The following is a 16,698-nucleotide window of genomic DNA, read 5'->3' on the forward strand; positions in this document are numbered from 1 at the left end:
ATCCTTAGCCCATTTATTGACTGGGTTATTTGGTTATTTTGGTGTTAAGTTTTTTTGAGTTCTTTATATATCCTAGAAATTAATGCTTTATCAGAGGTGCATGTGAAGATAATCAGTTATCTCATACTAACAAAGGTGCCAAAACATTCACTGGAGAAAAGATAGTCTATTCAACAAATGGTGCTGACGAAACTGGAAATCCATATGTAGCAAAATGAAATCAAATATCTATCTCTCACCCTGCATGAAACCAATTCAAAGTGGATCAAAAACTTAGGCACTAGGACAGAGACCCTGCACCTAATAGAAGAAAAAAATATGTCCATATCAGCACTAATGTCTTTGTCATAACAAAATCCAAAATTGTACACTTCGAAGTAGATGTTTCCTGTTTTGTGGAAAAAGTTTTAAATAATTAATTTGATTTAGAATCTAAGAATGTTTTTATTTGCCATTTTGACATTTTAAAATCCAGGGAAGATTTTAAATGTTAAAGCAGTTTCTGTTCCTCCTTCCATACATGTGGCTTTGTGGGTCTTGTATCTGTCACTGTGAATTAAGGCATATAAAAGAGGAGGGAAAATACTATCTTTACCAATCACCTTTTAAGCGGGCTCCCCTTCACAGAGGGGCATAGCTTGCAAGACCATTTAGTCAGTCTCCATGTTGTATGAAAGATGTGGGCATAAGGTGGGAAGTTTTGTGGGTGAGTTCTGTTCATCATTACTTCCTAGTTTCTGAGATTTCAAGTCATGTGTGGTCATTTATAAATTGAATTGAACATTATTTCCCAAGTAAATATATAATCAAGGAATTGGGGCAAAGAAAGAACATTAGTCAGCTCTAGGTGTCACAACAAAATGCCATAGACATAGATGGTTTCAACAGGAACATATTTTCTCCATGTTCTGGAGGTTGGGAAGTTCAAGAACAATATACCAGCTGACTCAGGTCTTAGTGAGGACCCTTGTCCTTGCTGATATTCTGCAGATGGCCACGTTCTTGCTGGCACCTCACATGGCAGAGATAGAGCTCTCCAAAGTCTCTTCCTATTAGGTCACAATTCCCATCATGTGGGTCCGATCTTCATGATCTCACCCAACACTGATTACCTCCCAGAGACCCCACCTCCACATACCATCCTACTGGGAAATAGAAATTTAATATATGTGTTTAAGCGAGACACAAATATTTAGTCCATAGCAGAGAGTTTGGTATTTTGAGGAGATGATTTCAATGTCTCTATGATGTGTACGCCCAAAGGATGGCTAATATATAGAATCAATATATTCTCTCAACTGGGTAACACTGAAAATGACTTGGTCAAAATATTTCTTTTTTATTTCATAAGGTTTATTTTAGGGGAACTCTTCATGATGATTTTTGAGTTTCTGATAATCTCCTCATAGTCTTAGAGGCAAATTTTATTCAAAACTAGTTTTCCTTTCCTTTGCTATTCTTGTTTTGCTTATTTTATATTATTTGGTTTTGATATCTAGTCCAATGACACAGGTCTCTAAAGTCCCTTGTCCTGTTAATGGATTTACCAGTTGAGCTAATATTTCAGAGGTTTGTAAATTTCAGACTTGATGATCTGAGTCACCCCCATTTCCTTCTACCAAAGCTCACTGTCCCACTGTATTTTAGCCAAACAGGACAGGACAGGGGGACTGAACACAAACATTTCCATAGTAAGAGTATATTTTAAAGTTAGGGATTATTTAAAAGAATTGTAGAGCATTGTTCCTTATGATATCTCTACTTTTATACTCTCTGAACTCATGAATTTTTATAAATATCATCTGGTGAATGAACTGGATAGATTCTAATTCTCCTTTATTAATCAATTATCTTGTATATTGAATTCTAAAATATCCTCAAGGATTTTTACATTAACTTCCTAATTTGCTAGTATCCTGAATCATTTTCTTCCTACCAGTTTGGAGAAATTCAAGATATCAGATGCTCAATTGTATTTATTATTTTCTTGATGAAATTGCCCTTTGTTTGACTTAGGATTCTTTTGGATGTTTTACATTTGAATAAATTTGTCACTCACCAGATGTCTTTAATTGATGCCCCCTGTTCTGTTTGATAGAATTGTTCTTTTTTAGTGATTATTCAAAACTGGAAGCAAGTCTTGGCTGTTTTCAGGGACAGGTTATCTGGAAAATTCTTTGCACACCGAATTAAAGCCTATACAAGCAAGCTGTCAGTTTTGAATCCAGAGTTTGGAACCCATCTGGTAATATATGCCCAGTAGGCCTTCTAGAATTGCTTCTTCTCACAACAGACTTTAAAAATGTTTTCCGAATTTATTTGATGCTTCAAAAAACAAAAGTAAACCTTTTGCAGTTGAACCTTTACCTTTCTCATTTTTGGAGACAGTCAGTCTTCTAATGACCCGAGGTCAGTAATTTATGCCTCATCATCTCTATTACCTTCCATTGATGCCTAGTAGACAGGTCAGACCAAACAAATTTTTGGAAAGGATGATACATTTTATTATGGAACTTCAGAGCTATCTACATTTATTGTTCCTCACAATTACTCTGTCCAGTAGACTACTTTTGGTTTTTATGGTTAAAGTAAAAACACTTCATCCCTTCCAAGGCTGGCCTTCCTTTCTCTACTATATTCATCACCACCTAAGATGTGGGACTGACAGTTGTCATAGATTAGAATCCTGACAAAGTAGTGTAGAAACTACTTTTTTCTTAGAGTCCAGAGAAGGCCAGGGAAGATACAGTAGGTAAAAATGCTTTGGCAAAGGTAAAATACAAAGCAAAAATTAAAATGATATTGTTGTTTGTGTCTTTATCAGCAACAAACTGAAATAAGAACTTGCAGATTTAGAGATTTCATTTCTTGGGCCATTATTCCTCTCTTCCAGTGTGTGATTTTTATTTTACAAATTCAACAAATATTTACTCAGGGGTTTTTATGTGGTAGTGTCTGGATATCCAATATGAATAAAATCCTTGTCTCTACTCTTGAAGAGCATACCTGATAACTGAATTTATAGTTTGTATTGTTTGTGAAAATTCTTTCACTGCAACCCTGCTCAGCTGTGTCTGTGCCATTGTGTTCTTTCCTTCTTCACTGGGAAGCTAAAGTCCTGTCTGTAATCTCCATGCACTTGCTCTTCAGCACATTGTGGATACCCTATTTGGTGGAGATATTTTGAGCTGTGAATAATGTGCCCTAATTGTCAATTATGCTCATTGTTGCAGAAACATAGAGTATCTTAAAATAGTTAAAAAGAATCTTTCTCAGATAATCAACAATAGTATAAGAATAGCTGAGAGTACAAATGAATGTGAGGATGGCAAGAAAGGTCTGTAAGAATAGGGACTGATCAGCAACCATTAGCTGTATAATCAATCACGGCACATGATGGTTCCAGCAGCCAAAGCTAATCATTAAGTTTTTGTCTTAGAAAAACCTTTACTTTTTGCTGATATTGTGATGTGTTTGATTTTTCATTCTGGGGCAATTTCAAGTGGGAATTCAATTTTGAATGATTATGTGCAAGAAATAATTGCATATATTGTACTTAGCAAATCAAAGATGTATAAAAATGTAGAGGAGTCTTGTTGATTGATGATGAATATTAAAGAATCTTTCTTACAAGCAGGATCTCTATAACAAAGTGAAACTTTAAAGAATTGCATACTAATTTGTTGGAGTTTTCAATTAATATTATTTTTCCCCAGAAAAAAATTTCTAATAAATCTTATTTTTAAACAAAGCCAATTCTTCATCTTTAAAATTTAGTTCACCATCATCTTTAAGATTTTTAAAATTTGGTCATTAGTAAGCAAGAGTTTTGAATGCTAAAAACAACAACAACAACAACACTTAAAATTGTCAATATGTTTACTTTCTTTCTCAATACTTTCAAGTGTAACATGGGGATCATCCCTAAGTTTTAGTTTAGGCTTTATATATGTGTGTTTTGATGGAGGAAGTGGGGATAAGAGAACTTTAATTAGATTTATTATCAAATGGCCCCCAAATTTAGTTTTTTTTTTTTAATCAGGGGTAAAATGAAAAAAAAAAATACTTGTGAAAGCACATTGCAAAGTAAAAGCAAACAAACAAAAAAACCAAACCAACCGGACATGGTAGTGCTCAGAAGGCTGAGGCAGAAGGATTGCAAATTCAAAGCTAGCCTTAGCAATTTAGCAAAGCCCTGAGCAACTCAGCAAGACCCTGTTTCTAAATAAAATATTTTTAAAAAGGCTGGGAATGTGGCTCAGTGGTTAAGTATCACTGGGTTCAATCCTAGTATCAAGAAAAAACAAACAAAACAAAACAAAAACCCACAAATCAACCAGACAATAAAAATGTTATAAGATATTCAGTTGTATTATATGCTTCCATATGAAACCTTTTAATTCTTAAGGATTTTAAAAATGGAATTGATCGTTCAATAAATACTGATTCCATAAAAAGTCAAAAAATTAAAATGGAATTGATCCATCAAAAATGAAATCATCAACAACAAAAAATTTACTTTTATTGTTGAAAAAACTCACTCTTGTCAGTTCACAGACTCCTCTAAGTTATGCAAATGAAAAGTCATGATGCCAAAGCCAAGGATGTATCATGATTATATGCTACAGCTCCCCATCTTGCTTTCTAGTTCCTTTTTTCACCAAAGTTGTGTCTCATGTCTCATACCTGGAATTGGGTATACAGTCCCGTCTATAGAACTGGGAAAAGACATTTAGTTTAAAATCTCTTATAGTCATATCCCTACCCTATGGTAGCAGTATGGATTTATGTTTTGGTAATATTGCTTCTGTGTTAGGAATTTGGCCATGCTGTTAGCCTCCAACATGCCTTGTCAACAATATTTATTAAAACCTCACCAACTATTTGACTACACTGTAACAGGTACATTCCATGGAGGCGCTTACCAAACGGTACCTAAGAGACCTGGAGATCACAATTCACTTATCATTTTGGAATTTAAGCTTTGTGAGAATTTGGCTCATTAAACATTAAAAACCAAATGTATTAAAACTACTGAAGACAAGTGATAACACCACAGTGCCACACACACACAAAAAATCAATCCTTTCTAGAAACTAATTTAAAATAGGAACCACAAATTTTAAAGGTCCTTAACTCTGCTTTGTGTAAGTACTTTAAAATATTATTAAATGCTCAGCTTGTGTTTTTCTAGAAGAGGCCATTACACAGTGTTAATTTGCCCATGGGGTTCCATTTCAACACTATATGAATCATACCAAAAGAGACCTACATGTTGCTTGGAAACAATAGTCTCTGAAGGGATATTCCAAGATAAACAAAGGATTTGAGGAGAAGATGGGTGATTTTCAGAATGTATGCCTATGAGGACTGAACAAGCAAATGATTTTTTTTTAAGTTACTCATCTAGGGATTCACAGCATGTATTCCCTCATCCAAAGCAAATGAAATAACTGCAGAGTAGTCAAAGAAAAGCAAGCACAACCTTGTGTGGATAGTAGTGTCTGTTTAGTAAGCATTTGTATGTTCTGATTTCCTGAAACAATACTCAAAAATGTCCTAATACAAGAAGGAAGAAATCTAAAACAGCAAAAATAGGAACTGAATGTTGGATGATTCAAAATAGTTGTAGCTTAAAACTTTCCTACAGGGCTTTCTAGCATTAGCCCAGTATTTTTGAGGAAATTTTGAAAGAGTCTTAAACCAAGATATTTCCAAGTTGTTGTTAACACCATACTCTGAATTATAAGAAATTTGAATCTTTTAGTTCATAGTTTTAAAATCCTTGGTATTATATTTATACATGTGTATATAATATATGTATAAGCAGACATAAGTGAGGAACATTAACAAATATGTTCATTGATATCTGCTCATTTGAAACCAATATCATACTTTCTTTGAAATAATATACATCATTTATTAAACTATCCTGTTCCTTAATTTTATAAAGTCTCCCCAATATGAAAATTACCTTGCTGGTCTCTATTTTACCCATATGTAAAATGAAGGAAATAGACTCATTAAAAAGGAAGATGTCTTTGAACTTTGAGTCTATGATTATATATTTTCAAGATTATATATTTTTCAGAACAGGTTCAACAAAAATTTTTCAATTATGATACTTACAGCAAAGTATCCGTTTTTATTAACCCAAACAATGGCTACCCTCCCACCCAAAGTATAAGCAAGATCCTGATTCACAGATTGAGCTCACTGAATCTGCTCACTATGCTTCTATAGGTTGGGCCCTTTCTTCGAGTATACATAATAACTTCAGAGGTACAACTCTGCCCACAGCAAAACCTTCTTCTATAGTTTTATGTAGAGCAGTTTAAACTGGAACATCTACATTCCAGGCAGGAACCTTATCCTGATCTTTGTCAAACCAAAGAAGCAACCTTTCCTTAGAGCTGGAAGAAAACTTTTTCCTTTAAAGGCACACTTACTGCCTGGCTCCCATTCCCTGGTTCTACGAACACTATATAAGATCATTCTCATTCTACTAAAAATAATGGAAAGCATGAAATTATCCATGAATCAAAAAAAAAAAAAATCACCATTCTTACCCAGTCCTAATCATTTCTGTTTTTCCCAGAAGATAATCTCAATGTCTTAATTTCAGAGTATTGAGGAATACTGGCATGAACTGCTCAGCTTCTGGTTTGAGCTCAGAACTGCACACAGCTGCAGAGTGGGCCCCTCCCATTCTCACTATAAGAAAAAAAAAACTATATAAACTGCACATTCATGACTTTTAAAAATCTATCCAAGAATTAAGACTGTAAGGTCACCAACTACCATAAAATCTGGGAAGACAGTCAACTTCGAGGAGAAAGAAAATGCCTTCCTTTGTTTACATTTGCCAGATGCCATGAGATATCATATAAATCAGTGAGAAGATTCAATTAAAATTTTTCAAGAATTTCCAAAGAATGAGTACAAGCTAGCTTCAGAATGTGGACAGGTATAGGAGGTACATCCTGTAGCAGATTTTCCTCCATAAATCCCACCAGGAGATTTCATGGAAGATCAAGGAGAATGGCAGCAGTGGCTGAAACTAGACTCATCTCCAAAATGGAATTTAAGAGTTAAGTGACAAGAGTAGAACAATTAAGAGTTGTTTTCTTAGGGTACTGGAGGTGACTCACTATGGTGGGAGTAGGGGAATCGTGGTGGTGAAGGAAACAGGAAATGACAGTGCTCTATCTCTGGGGACTACAGTTGGAGAAGGGGCAAGAGCATTTGTGAAGTCTACATCCCTGGAGACCCAGTGACACACACTGCCTACCTAAGACTAAGGCCTGATTAGAACATCAAGGACCATCCTTACTTCCTGGCCCTCTATCAATATCTTAAAAAACTGTGAGTAAAAATAACAGTGGAATTTGACTGCAAGAATCAAGAGACAGATTCTATTTGGGGCCCAACACTAAGAGAGGACCCCCCAAAAGGGGAAGCAGATATCAAGAAAATAGCCACTGGTGAGCCATTCTACAATGTAATCACAAGGGATCAACAGAAAAATTTGAAGCCTATATTTACTATGGCCAATTATAGCAATGACATACCTCAAGTCCGGCCTAATTCCTATCTAGATTAGCTCAGATTTTCACACAGAAGACATAGCAAAAAGGAAATCATGCTCATCTTTAAGCATAGGAAAGTATTTACCTCAGTATCTATGATCCACGCAAGATATCCACCTTTATGAAAATGCAAATGAAAATACTCTGAAGTGACAAAATATAGAAACCTCCCATATAAGGAATATATGTAGAATTATTAAGCAGGGAATTTAAATTAACTACAATCAATATGTTAAAGGCTCTTATACAAAAGGTTGGCAACATGTGAGAGAAGTTAGCTAATTTCAGCAGAGAGATGGAAACTGAGAAAGGAATCTAATGGAAATGGTAGAAATAAAAACATAGTAATAGATAAAAAGTCTTTGGGTTCATTAGTAGAGTTGGCACAGCTAACAAAAGAATCAGTGAACTTGAAGATAAGCCAGTAGAAATTATGCCAACTGGAATACAAAGGGAAAAATCAGGGGAGGGAAGAACAGAGCTATGGTACATTATATAGTGGTATAATGTATGTGTAATTAAAATCACAGAAGAAAGAGAAAATGATGAAGAAGAAATGTTTGGAGAAATAATCGCTGAAAAATTTTCCAAAAGTGATGACAGACTAAAAATCTCAAAGTACATCAAACAAGATGCATATGAACACACACGTGTATGTGCACACAGAGGCACACACAAACAGAAAGAGAGGGAAAGAGGAAGAGAGGCAAATCAGACTTAAATTTCTGAAACCCAAAGACTGTTAAAGTCACCCAAGGAGCGGCGTGGGGGTGGGGGGAAGCAAATTACCTACAGAAGAACAGAATTACAGTGAACTTTTCTGTGCAAACAAGAAGACAAAAGAATACTATCTGTAAAGTACCAAAAGGAAAACAACAACAAAAGCCCTGTTAACCCAGAATTCTATACCCAGTAAGAACATACTTAACATCTAAAGTGAAAAACTTTCTTGGAGTGCAATTTTCAAATCTGATGTCTACAAAGTAATGTGTACCCAAGCCCCCTTTTCTCTTGTTGCCATTGCTTTCCTTCAAGACTGAAAAGAGAGGGATTTTTCTTATTGAAGACTAACTCCTCTATTGCCTCAGAGGACTTTTTTACATGTCAACTGCAGTATTGCTAATCTCTCTCTCTCTCTCTCTCTCTCTCTCTCTCTCTCTCTCTCTCTTTCTCTCTTTTAACCTTGGTTTTTGAATGAGACCTCCCAGTTACTTTTGTTACTCCTGTGCATTTGTATCTCTTTAGGTAATTCTGGTAACCCTATTTTCTGGGCTATATGCTCCTTAAATAATGCTATTCCCTAATATTCTATCCTTGGTTCAGGATTTTAAGATAACAAGATATTGCCGTATCTGTCTTTAACCATATTCTATCTGACTATCTCTTGATTTTCATGTCCAGCTAAGATTTCTGGTCTTAGTCTCAGAATTATATCCTGATGAATATTGGACATTTGTGATATCCATACAATATTTCATACACTGGGTTCATTCACTGTCCTTCTTCATCTCCAAAATAGGCTGCTAAGTATTCTCCATTGAATTTATTGCTCCAGTCTTCAACACATTGCCCAAGTCAGAGCCCCAGAAATCTCTCTCAACTTCTCACTCATCATTGCTTCCAATATCTAAACAAGCAATGCATGTCAGCTCATGTCTCTGCAGGCTACATATTTACAAGTTCTCATCTCATCTCATGTACTTATTACTCTGATGCCCTGGGGATCACTTTGTTCTTCCTTCTGAAGCTGGGTCTCATTAAAATACGCCACTGTAGTAAGAAGTAGTACAATTTTGTAAATATTGTGTATGGAAGATAGTGACACTTGAATTACTATTTCTGTGACAACCTTTACTTTTTCCTACTAGCTGCGTACTAAGTGTTACTTCAAATCTTTTCACAATTGCTTTTGATTGAATTTAATTCAGCTCTTAAAGGCTAAATTCACAATGAAGTGGAAGCTGATTTCATGTGTGTGTACATGCATGCATGTGTTTGTAATTTATATTACATCCATTATTCATAATTCATTGTTTTGCATAAAGTAATTATAGCAAAGCCTAATTATGCATATATGATTGTGTATATAAATTGATTTAATGAAATGTTACATTATTAAACCAGATGTCAAGTGGAATTAAGGACTAATACATATGCATGCTAATGTGACTAATAATAACAATAATGATAAATTATTTTGTTCAATGCAAGTTTCAGCATACCATTGCAACATTTATTTTTCCTCACAAAGACTTAGAAATAGGAAAGGCAATTTTTTTAGCATTCAATATATTTTATTTATTTATTTTTAATTGTTTTAATTAATTATACATGACAGTAGAATGTACTTTGATACACCATATATAATGGAGTATAATTTCTCATTCTTCTGGTTGTACATATTATGGAATCACACTGGTCATATAGTTATATGTGTCCATAGGGTAATAATGTCTGATTCATTCTACTATCCTTCCTATCCCCATACTCCCTCCCCTCTTTCCACTCCCTTCTACCTAATCTAAAGTACTTCTATTCTTCCCTAGCCCCCACCTCACATTGTGAATTAGCATCTGCCTATCAGAGAAACATTTGGCTTTTGGTTTGGGGGGATTGGCTTATTTCGATTAGAATCATATTCTCCAGCTCCATCCATTTACCAGCAAATGCCATAATTTCATTCTTCTTTAAGGCTGAGTTAAATTCCATTGTGTATATATACCATATTTTTATATCCATCCATCTGTTGAAGGGCCCCAAGTTGGTTCTGTAGTTTAAGTATTGTGAATTGAGCAGCTATAAACATTGATGTGCTTTCATCACTGTAGTATGCTGACTTCAAGTCCTTTATTTTTAATTGTTTTAATTAATTATATATGACAGTAGAACCAAGAAGTGGGATAACTGAGTCATATGGTTGTTCCATTCCAAATTTTCTGAAGAATCTTCATATCTCTTTCCATAATGGTTGCAACAATTTGCAGTCCCATCAGCAATGTATGAGTGTACCTTTTTTCCTACATTCTCACCAACATTTATTGTTGTTTGTATTCTTGGTAATTGCCATTTTGACTGGGGTGAAATGAAATCTTAGAGTAGTTTTGATTTGCATTTCTCTAATTTCTAAAGATGTTGAACATTTTTTTCATATGTTTGTTGATTAATGGTACTTCTTCTGTGAAGTATCTGTTTAGTTCCTTCGCCCATTTATTGATTTGGTTATTTGGTTTTTTTTAGTGTTAAGTTTTTTTAGTTCTTTATATATCCTGGAGATTAATGCTTTATCAGAGGTACATGTGGCAAAGATTTTCTCCCATTCTGTAGGCTCTCTCTTCATGCTATTGATTGTTTCCTTTGATGAAAGGAAGCTTTTCTACAATGAAAATTATAGAACACTAAAGAAAAAAAATGGAAGAATATGTTAGAAGATGGAAAGGCCTCCCATGCTCCTGGATAGGCAGAGTTAATGTTGTCAAAATGGCCATACTACCAAAAGCATTATACAGATTTAATGCAATTCCAATTAAAATCCCAACAACATTCTTCACAGAACTAGAAAAAGTAATCATAAATTCATTTGGAAAAATAAAAAACCCAGAATAGCCCCCCCCCCAAAAAAAAAGATCCTTAGCAAGAAGAGTGAAGCAGGAGGCATCACAATACCAGACCTTAAGCTATACTACAGAGCCATGGTAACAAAAACAGCATGGCATTGGCACCAAAACAGATATGTAGAGCAATGGTACAAAATAGAAGACACAGAGACAAACCCACATAAATATACAAAGGCACCAAAAACATTCACTGGAGAAAAGATAGCCTATTCAATAAACGATGCTGGGGAAATTGGAAATCCATATTTAACAAAATGAAATTAAACACCTATCTCTCACCCTGCATGAAATTTAACTCAAAGTGGATCAAATACTTAGGCAATAGAACAGAAATCCTGTGCCTAATAGAAGAAAAAGTATTCCCAAGTCTTCATCATGTCGGCTTAGGACCTGACTTCCTTAACAAGACTTCCTTAACAAGTGCAAGAAGTAAAATCAAGAATCAGTAAATGGGATGGCTTCAAACTAAAAGGAATAACTTTTATCTTCATTTCAGGGAAACTCAAAATACATCTTAGTTAGGATAAGGGAGTTAGTCAAGATTATACAACTAGTAATGAAAGAAGCCTATATCTACTTCAGGTTGCCTAATTTTAAATTTCCTTGAGGTCATTACACCATGGAGCCTCACTCATATGACTATAGGCATCACTGGTATGCTGATATATCTATTATACCATGCATCTAATGAAAATAAACTGTAACATATTTAGAGTCAAATACACACACATATACATATATATGTATATATACATATATATTTATAGTTAGATAACAATTGCATCGTAAACTCCAGATGTGTTTGCATTACATAGAGAGACAAATGGTATGTCAAGGGAGACATTTAAATTGTGAGTGGAGGCTACCCAGGTTTGTTGGGAAGAGGAGGTAAATAAAAAGAATGACTATTTGCATAATGAGGTATTAGGAATTTTAAAACATTTTGCTCCTGACTGCTCGAGAGAGAGAGAGAGAGAGAGAGAGAGAGAGAGAGAGAGAGATTGATTGATTATTTTGGGGAGAGGCTGTGGAGGCTCTGCTATGGAGGGAAAGCCTCTCCAGGCATGGAGCCTTCACAGTATGCAGAGCTTACAAGTGATTTCCAATTGTCCCTATATCAGAGAGGGCTCCTCTAAAGCCACATTAGAAATAATGAGGTCTTAGGACTAGTTTTAAAGGTGTTGTTTGTTCTATTTCCTTTTTTCAAACCTTTCCTTAAATTTTCTGTAATTACAGATGTATTGTCACAATGTTGCCACAGGGAGTAAGAAAGTCTTGCTTTAGACAAAGAGAAGGGAGCAGGGAAGAGGGGAGAAGAACAGTGATGGTTGTAGAATTGGAATATTGGCTCAGGGGAGCTGTAACAAATCTAACCAGGTATGTGACTGGATGTCTCCTTTGGGTGTGCCCAGAAATACTGGAAAGGGGTCTGAATGTTTCATAGTTATCTGAGGAGTGGGCTTTGCTTATTTTTATCTGTCCACCAAAGTCTGAATCTTTGGGGCATTCAAGTTCATTATTCCTCTCTTATGCATGGTTTAGCTTTCGGTGATTTGTAATGGATATACGATTTACATCCATAAATCAGCCCAGGCCAATCCTGGTTTGAAAATATTAAATGGAAAATCCAGAAATAAAGAATTCTTAGTTTTAAATTATGTGCCTTTCTGAATAACGTTATAAATCCTTGTGTCCTCCTAATCCATCCTGACTGCACATGAATTATCCCTTTGTCTAGCATATACATGCTGCCATTTCCTACCCACCTTTTAGTCATATAGTCCAACATTCATCTTTGTTGTCGGTTTGATTGTGGAGGTTTGCAATACTTGATTTCACAGAACCCTCATACAGGAGCTTAAAGCAACCTCAAAACACCTGCTGCACTCACCTCCTTCACCTTATCATACAGCCATAGTTTCATCTCACATATCACAAGTAAAAGAAGGGTGAGAACAGTACAATAAGGCATTTTGAGATAGACTGAGAGATCACATTCACATAACTTTTAATATAGTATAATTATTCTACTTTATTGTTGGTTATTATTAATCTCTTACTAGACCTATTTTATAACCAAACTTTATTATAGGAACATACATATATGATAATACATATTTATGGGGTTTAGCAGTATTTGTGGTTTAACATATCCAATGGGGGTTATGAAATGTTCCCCATATGGAGAGGGGAACTACTGTATTTTGTGTATGACTATATGTAAATATAGGTATATTTATGTATAGGTATATTTATGTATTATGTTATGTATTACATAACACAGGCAATTATATTTTAAGTCATTTAATAAAGTAATTTTATGATAGTGTTTTGTGATCAAACTTTATTGAGTGCCTATCAAACGCCAACATTTTATGCATACACATTCTTTATTTAATTTTTAAAAAAACTATTCTATGATGCTAGTACTATTATTTTCTTTATTTGGTGGACGAATGAACAGGTACAAAGAGGAGGTGATAATTATACCTAAATGCCTCTAAAATACACATTTGAAATTGTAGCATAGAATATGAGGAAAAGCCCCTTAATTTTATGTAGATTTTACTAATGAAACTGAATAGTCATGCTGTTTTAGAACCTTAAAGTTACATATATATGCATTTTGATCAAAAATAAATTTTAAGCCTCCTATCTGGATGTGAGCATATAACACTTTTTTTCAGTTTCTACTTTATAATCTCAAATAGATTGTAAGAAGGCTCCTATGCAAATAGCAATTTCACCAAAGTAATTGGCCATCTAGTCTGTATGACCTTTTGAACATGTTTTCTCAAATGCTTCATCTAATTAGAGGGGGGACATTCAGATTTGACTGTGTTAAAGTGACTAGATGGGTTTTCATCCTTCATGGAAAAGAGATTTATAAAGCATATGTGAGTTTTGGAATAAAAGAGCTTTTATTCAAATCTCTCCTTGGATGAGTTAACCCTTCCTTCTACTTCATATCAATGCATTTTGCTTATTTAAGTTTTATAATACCCCAGGTTATTTTGCTGCAGCTGGACTGCGGCATAATACGTTTAAATTAATTTTTCTTCTTTATGCATCTTTATTTGTTCTTTTTAGTTATGTATGACAGAATGTACATACATGTATGGAATATAACTTCCCATTCTTGTGGTTGTACATGATGTGGGAGTTATATTGGTTATGTATTCATATATGAACACAGGAAAGTTATGTCTGATTCATTCTGCTGTCTTTCCCATTCCCATCCCCCATCCCTTTCCTTCATTCCTTTTTGTATAATCCAATGTAAATTAATTTTCAATTTAAAAACTAAAACTCAATTTAAAATTGAATTTGATCAATCTCCATTTTGTCTCTATGTGCTACTTCAGTGGACATTCAGATTTGACTGTGTTAAAGTGACTAGATGGGTTTTCATCATTCAGGGAAAAGAAGGATAAAAAGCCTAATTTTGAAAACTTCACAACAGTCTTCTTTATTTTTATTTTTTTTTTATTTTTTATTGTTGGTTGTTCAAAACATTACATAGTTCTTGATATATCATATTTCACACTTTGATTCTAGTGGGTTATGAACTCCCATTTTTGCCCCGTATACGGATTGCAGAATCACATCAGTTACACATCCATTGATTTACATATTGCCATACTAGTGTCTGTTGTATTCTGCTGCCTTTCCTATCCTCTACTATCCCCCCTCCCCTCCCCTCCCCTCCCCTCCCCTCTTCTCTCTCTACCCCCTCTACTGTCATTCATTTCTCCCCCTTGTATTATTTTTAATATTCCTTCTCTGTGAAGAATGTTTCTCTCTGTGCATTTTCTTTTTTTTCCCCAGAGCTTTTGTATTTGCATTTATTTTTCCTTTAATTTTTTATTACAATGCTCTTTTTATGGATTTAAAAAATGATAGTGGAATGCATTACAATTCTTATTACACATATATAGCACAATTTTTCATTTCTCTGTTTGTATATAAAGTATGTTGACACCAATTCGTGTCTTCATACATGTACTTTGGATAATGATGTCTATCACATTCCACCATCCTTACTAATCCCCTGCCCCCTCCCTTTTTCTCCCACCCCTCTGCCCTATCTAGAATTCATCTATTCCTCCCATGTTCCCCCTCCCTATCCCACTATGAGTCAGCCTCCTTCTATCAGAGAAACATTCAGCATTTGTTTTTTTGGGATTGGCTAACTTCACGTAACATTATCTTCTCCAGTGCCATCCATTTACCTGCAAATGCTATGATTTTATTCTCTTTTGTTCCTGAGTAAAATTCCATTGGGTATATATGCCATATTTTTTTTTTTTATCCATTCATCCACTGAAGGGCATCTAGGTTGGCTCCACAGTTTAGCTATTGTGAATTGTGCTGCTATAAACATCCATGTGGTTGTGTCCCTATAGTATGCTGTTTTTAAGTCCTTTGGGTATAGTCCGAGGAGAAGGGATAGCTGGGTCAAATGGTGGTTCCATTCCCAGATTTCCAAGGAATCTCCATACTGCTTTCCATATTGGCTGCACCAGTTTACAGTCTCACCACCAATGTATGAGTTTCTGTGGAAATCAGCTGTATAGGGGTCCTCTTACACTTTCTGAGATGCAGTATTCCGACTAGGTGAGACCTGGGTCAGGGAACGACACAGGATGCTGCCTCCCTCTGGCCTGCCCTTGGAATCCTCTGTGTGCATTTTCTACACAAGATAATTTCAGGAATCAATTGTATCTACCAAGGGATATGGTGTTTCTCTCTTAAAAAAAAAATTGCAATTCCTTGCATAGTTTATTACCTTACCCTTACAAAGAAGCTGCCAGGTTTGATTCATGTATACTATTTTGCTTCATCTTTCTATCCAGCTGATGTACACATTGGCAAATGACAAAGTCCATTACATTTTGTACAGATGAACTATCTTTAGTTCCAAATTCCACTGCAGTTTAATTTCTGAAGGTAGACTGATTTTGTAACATAAAAAATAATTTTTTCCATGTTTTTTATTGGTGCAATGTAATTATACATAAGATGGGTTTTGTTGTTACATATTCATACATGCACACAATGTAGCAAAATAATTTGGCCAATATCATTCTTCAGTATTTCCACTTTTCCTCTCTTCTGCCTCCTGTCCCCCATCCCTTTATATGTAACTATATATATAGTTATATATAGGCACATTATCTTCATTTTGTTTATTTATTTTTATGTGGTGCTGAGGATCAAACCCAGGGTTTCCACACATGCAAGGCGAGTGCTCTACCGCTGAGCCACAACCCCAACCCACCCCCATCCCTTTCTTATACTCTACTTATCTCTCTTGATTTTTATGAGATCCCTGCCCCCACCTTTATTTTCCTTTTTCCTCTCTAGCTTCTACATATAAGAGAGAACATATGACCCTTAACCTTCTGGGTTTGGCTTATTTAACTTAGCATACTATTCTAAAGTTCCATCCATTTTCTTGAAAATAACAAAATTATTCCTCCTCCTCCTCCTCC

General features: G+C 35.0%; 1 protein-coding gene and 1 long non-coding RNA gene across 8 annotated transcripts in view; both read left to right on the plus strand.

Moving 5' to 3' along the window:
- Pde4d (phosphodiesterase 4D) overlaps positions 1 to 16,698 on the plus strand; it is a 1,424,195-nt gene that overhangs the window by 376,880 nt on the left and 1,030,617 nt on the right. The window lies entirely within an intron of this gene.
- LOC125615770 overlaps positions 207 to 16,698 on the plus strand; it is a 23,422-nt gene continuing 6,930 nt past the window's right edge. Inside the window, exon 1 of the long non-coding RNA XR_007346365.1 lies at positions 207 to 3,337. This is a non-coding gene — a long non-coding RNA (uncharacterized LOC125615770). The remainder of the gene's footprint in view (positions 3,338 to 16,698) is intronic.

The sequence above is a fragment of the Marmota marmota genome, unplaced genomic scaffold, assembly GCF_001458135.2.
Source record: "Marmota marmota marmota unplaced genomic scaffold, marMar, whole genome shotgun sequence".
Classification (NCBI taxonomy): domain Eukaryota; kingdom Metazoa; phylum Chordata; class Mammalia; order Rodentia; family Sciuridae; genus Marmota; species Marmota marmota.